A 6097-nucleotide genomic window follows, 5' to 3' on the forward strand; every position below is an offset into this window, starting at 1 on the left:
ATGCTCTTCTCAAGCACCACAGCTCAAAGGCATCAATTCTCCTTCTATGCTCCTTAATCATTGTCCAACTCTCTGATGCATAACAAGTGATATCGAAGACCATGGCCTGTATCAAACACACCTTAGTCTCCAGAGAGACACTGCTCTTCAGTACTTTGGAGAGGTCCCTAACAGCAGACTTTCCCATCGCAACACGACTTTTAATTTCCCGGCTACTGGTGCCAAGAGTGTTGACTGTGGAGCCAAGCAAACTAAAGCTGTGAACAATCTCAATCTCTTCACCATCCATCCTGATGCTGCCAATTGGTCCGGTGGTTAGAATCTTTGTCTTCTTGATATTAGGAATGATTTTTATGACAAAAGCCCAGAATGAGAGCTTCATGGGGGGGTGTATTTAGGGGGAGGGAGCATTGTATAATAATAAAAGTTTTGATCTTTGTGTCTGTTTGGGTTTTTTTTGTTTGTTTTATTTTTTTATTTTTTTTTTTACTTTTCAAAGAGAAAAACCAAATGGGGGGAGTGGTGGACAGGGAGGAAATTGCACAACAATGAATGAATAGAAATTCAAACTCTCTATAACCTTTCATTAAAATTTAAATTAAAAAAGAGGTAAATTTTTAAAATGGAGAGAAAAACAGACTAAAAATCAAAGGTTAGAAAAAATGTACCAAGCAAATGACAACCACAAGAAAAGAGAAGTGGCAATGGTAATCTCTAATAAAATAGATTTCAGAATGAAAATCACCATCAATGATAAGAAAGGGCATTACAAAGTGTTTAAAGGCAAAATAGATCAAGAAGATATAATCTTGGTAAACATTTAAGTATCAAATGATAGGTCTGCAAAATACATAAAATAATGGTTAACAGAATTAAAGAAAGAAATAGTATCAAAATAGTGGAAGGAGATGTCAACTCACCATTATCACCAAATAAGAGGTTAACTAAAAAATATGTCAGTCACTATGTGTCTTTAAAAAATCAGATTTAAAGTAAATATTTGGAAGCAGAAGTGGCATCCATTTCCTAAACAATATGCTTCTGGAAACTCTATGAACTTTGATAAATGTCAATGGTTATAGAAAATCTTCAGGCCTTTTGTTCATAAGGTCATTATGAGTTGTGCTCAACTTGACGGCCATCATCATCATCATCAACAACAACAGCAACAACAACAGGAAGCAGAATGGCCATCTACTTCCCAAGTAATGGGCCTTTGAAAACCTTGGGAACACTAAAGAAAGAGTTTAGTTATACCAGTGTAGTGGTAAAGATCAGATTGGAAGTCAATTGAAATGACGGGAAAAATAAAAGTAACAAACTTTGATTAATAATTTGAACGTGGAATGTATGTAGCTTGAATGTTGGAATAAAACTGGAAATTGTTAAAAATGAAATGGAATGCATGAATATCAACATCCTAGACATTAGTGAGAGGAAATGGACCAACTTGAGCAACTTTGAAACAGAGGATCATATGGTATATTATGCAGGGAATGAAAAACAGAAGAAGAATGATGTTGCATTCATGGTGGTGGTGGTGGTTGTTGTTATGTGCCATTGAGTCGTTTGTGACTCATAGCAACCCTATGTACAAAAGCCCCAAATGCCGTTCTATCCTATGCAAGCCTCACCGGCTCAAACAAACTCATTCCTACCACTCTGCTCACGGAATCAATCCAACTCATTGAGGGTCTTCCTCTCCTGCTCCATCCCTCCACTTTCCCAAGAATGATGTCCCTTTCCAAGTACCAGTCTCTCCTTGCAACATGCCCAAAATATGTCCAACAAAGCTTCAGAATCCTTGACTCCAAGGAGTATTTTGGCCTCACCCTCTCCAGGACAAACCTGTTTTTTCTCCTAGCAGTCCATGGTATATTCAACACTCTTCTCCAGCACCACAGTTCAAAGGCATCAGTTCTCTTTCTGTCATCCCTATTCACTGTCCAACTCTCTGATGCGTAGCATGTAATTGCAAAGACTATAGCCCGGATTAGGCTCACCTTAGTCTACAGCCTGATGTCGTTGTTCTTCTGTACTCTTGAGCGGTCCCTCACAGCTGACTTTCCCAATGCAATTCATCTCCTGATTTCCTGGCTGCTGTTACCAAGACTGTTGACGGTGGAACCAAATAAACTAAAACTGTTAACTATCTCAAATCTCTTCACCATCCATACTGATGCTGCTAATTGGCCCACTGGTGAGAATCTCTGTTTTCTTGATATTGATCTTCAATCCATACTGAAGACTACAGTCCTTGATCTTCTGCAGCAAGTGCTTCAGGTCCTCCTCAGTTTCGGCTAGCAGGGTTGTGTCATCCGCATAATACAGGTTGTTGATGATTCTTCCACCAGTCCTGATGCCACATTCCTCCTCACACAGCCCAGCATCTCGGATGATCTCTTCTGCATGCAGATTGAAAAGGTATGAAGACAAAATATATCCCTGAAGAACCCTCTTCTTGATTTTGAACCCTCCAGTGTCTCCCTGCTCTGTTCTGACGACTGCCTCTTGGTCCAAGTATAGGTTTCGCATTAGCACAATCAAATGTTCTGGGAGTTCTTCTCAGAGTCAGCCATAGCTTGTTGGGATCCACACATTCATGGTAAGAAAGGCAATTTCAAATTCTATCAAGAAACACAATGTGGTGAGTGATAGGATAATATTCATACACATACAAGGAAGACCCGTTAACATGAGTATTATTCAAAAACACGTTCCTACATCTAGAGCCAATAAGAAAGAAGTGAAGAATTTTTTCCAAATCAGGCCATCTGAAATTGACCAAACATGCAATCAAGATGAATTAATAATAATTGGTGATTGGAATACAAAAGTTGTAAACAATGAAGAAGAAATTGTTTTCTGTTGTTGATTTGCCATCCAGTCAAGTGTGACTCATAGTGACCCTATGAACAAAAGACTCAAAGACTTTCTATTAGTATCTACATTTATCAAAGTTCATAGAGTTTGCAGAGGTTGTTGTTTAGGAAGTGGATGCCACTCCTGCTTCCAAGAAGATGAAATAGTAGTTGGAAAACACAGGCTTAGTGATAAAAATGGGGCTGTAAATAGAATGACTGAATTTTGTATTTACAATGATCTATTCATTGAATATGCCTTTTTTTAAAGACACAAACAATGGCTTTACACATGGATCTCACCAAATGGGCTGCTTAGGAATCAGATTGACTACATTTGTGGAAGAAATCGTTGAAGAAGCTGAGTATCTGCAGTCAAAACTATGTCAGGAGCAGACTGTGGTTCACATTATCAATTACTCATAACAAGTCCACAGGAATCAAGGTATGATCTTTAATTAATTCCATCTAAATTTCAAGATCATCTTAAGAACAGATTTGAAAAAACTCAGATACTGCACGAGTCAGCTTGAGGCTAGACATATATCCTGTCAGGATGGGGTTTGTGAAGTGCTTGGGACGTTCCAGATGAGGGGAAGCCACAAGGTAATGCCTCAGATAGACCAGAACTCGCTGAGCAACAGCTTGAAAATCATCTACAGGTATCTGAATTAAGCCAACAAGTTTTGCAGCTGTTATCCAGGGACTGGATGGGTAAATGTGCCATGCAGTATGCATATTTTATTTGGTTCTTAGAGCTCTGGACACATGACCACATGACCACATGGCCATAGTAGAGAAAAAAAGATACTCATGTTACACAAATTTCACTCTTACATTTATCAACAGAACAGGCAGTTTCTGAAGAGCAAGGAGAAGGATCAACAAGTGTTAAGAGGATTTTCCAACTATATAATTTGAGTTTAGAAATCTAGTGAAAGATATCAAACAGTGATTGTTGATATTTGTCAGAAGATGGAATATGGAATGGCATATTTTTTGTATAAGCATGTGACCTCTGAGCAAGAATGGCAAGTACACTAAGTTGCTGGACTGGTGGGAATTGATCTTTCCCATCTGTTCTCAGCTTCAGAGTTAGAAGATCCTGAAGTTGGTGAAGATATAAAGCTTGCCAACTCTATGGGCCTATTTCTACAGAAAACAAACATCATTCATGATTATCCAGAAGATCAGTGAGAAGGAAGAGAGGTTTGGCCTCAAGAGGTTTGGAGTAAGTATGTTAAGAAGCTGGGTGATTTTGCCAAACCAGGGACTATTGGTTTGGCTGTCCAGTGCCTGAATGAACTTATGACCAATGCATTACACCACATGCCAGATGCCATCACCTACCTTTCAAGGCTTAAGAACAAAAGTATATTTAAATTCTGTACTATTCCACAGGTAATGGTCATTGCTACCTTGGCTGGCTGTTATAATAATCAGCAGGTATTCAAAGGTGTCATGAAGATTCAAAAAGAGCAAGCCATGACACTAATGCCACCAATATGACAGCTGTCAAGGCTATCATCTACCAGGGGGATATATCACAAAGAATCCCCAACTCAGACCTTGTTCTATTAGAACAAGGCAGATCATCTCCACAGTCAAGATACAGAATTTTACCAATTGTCAGCTGATTTCCCGAAGCCACTGTTCTCCCATTACTGTTCTCCCATTTATCTGTCCTTTGCCATGCTCTTGGCCACCCTAAGCTGGCAGTACCTGAGCACCCTGTCCAAAATCACAGGAGACTATGTGCATACTGGAGAGCATTGACCTGGAATTTGTCTAGAAGCTAAAATCCATTTTGAAATGGGTTTACCTTTTCTTCAAGAATGGATTTTGACTTCTATTTTCCCCCTAATGTTTTAATTTTTTTAAAAAAACTGTGTCTTAGACCCTTAGCAACACAAATGCTATTAAGAAGAATGTAAAGATGAAAGGGAAGGATTCGTTACCCTCAGAATCTTAGTACATCTGGGCAGTGGTTATCTTTGTTCATTAGCTGGTGGGTGACAGCAAAACATTCATTGCTGCAGTTTAGTTAAATGGTTGCAATGGGACTGTCAGGAGGTTTTCTGTAGTGTGAATAATTAAATAATTTAAAATATTTAAATATTTAATTTGAAGCAACCTTTGAATACCTACCTTACTGATAAGTGAAGTAAATTTTCTTTATTTTTATTTTTCTTATCACTTTGTTACTCCTCACTGGTTTGTATGTAGTAGATATTAATGTCTGTTGTAATAATTTTTTTGTTTCCAAGAATGGAGAGTTATTTTCTGCTCATGAAAGCTTAGAGTGAAATTATTGGTATTCTGATGCTATAGTCTCCCTTAAATGGTACTTAGCTTTCAGAAGGAACCACAGGATTGCCTTTAGTCCATCTGAGAAGATGGTCTTTAGTAAAGGCTGAAGTTTTTGAGAAAAGAGTTTTATAATAAAAACCACAATTATTCTGCATTTGTGCAATGCTAACTAATTGTCATTGAGTCAGAAGTGACTCGTAGCTGACACTCCAGCAGGTTTTCAGAAGTGATAAATCAGACAGGAGGAGACAGCTCATCTTTTTCCCGAAGAATTACTGGTGGATTTGAACTTCCAGAGAGAGGTGGCCTTTGGGTTAGCAGGACACCCTCCTACAGGCTACACTACCAGAGCTCCTTTTGTGCAGTGAAGTTCACTTAAAAACTGGTGTGATAAGGAGACATGGAACAGAAGAATGGAGTTCTTGATTGATAAAGAGTGGTTATTGGGTAATGTGCACAGCAAGTTGGAGGAGCAGCAGTGAGGATCCCAGCTGACGGGCACCTATAGCAAGGTGCTGGCAACATTGCTTCCACTGCTATTGAGTGTAACCTGAATCAAGTCTGGCATCATACCCTAGTTTTTTCCCAATTCTCTTTAGTGCAACAATAACCAGAAAATTTTATTTTTCTTATTCCCTCATTTTACCAGTTTATATATTGAAGTCTCAAGAAGAACATGACATTGTTTTAGGTGGTTGGCTGAAGATCTAAATGGTACCTATCCTAATTCTCTATTGCTATGGTTTCAGCTGCATTTTTACCTTAGCTTAAATTATATTTTATAACCTTTCACCAATAGTACCTTATGAAGACCCTCAGCTTGGGCATGGGGAAAGGATGGTCTATTGGGATATATGAAAATATATCACATAGAGAATCACAGCCTTTAATTATTAAAACGTAATGGTTTCTAGAAAGACCATTAA

General features: G+C 38.4%; 1 pseudogene; it reads left to right on the forward strand.

Annotated features, from left to right (window-relative positions):
- Positions 1 to 3449: 3449 nt before the first annotated feature.
- LOC102851550 lies at positions 3450 to 4637 on the forward strand (annotated as a pseudogene).
- The last annotated feature ends 1460 nt before the right edge of the window (positions 4638 to 6097 follow it).

Source organism: Elephantulus edwardii, unplaced genomic scaffold, assembly GCF_000299155.1.
Source record: "Elephantulus edwardii isolate Elephantulus edwardi_28Jun2011 unplaced genomic scaffold, EleEdw1.0 scaffold00474, whole genome shotgun sequence".
Taxonomy (NCBI): domain Eukaryota; kingdom Metazoa; phylum Chordata; class Mammalia; order Macroscelidea; family Macroscelididae; genus Elephantulus; species Elephantulus edwardii.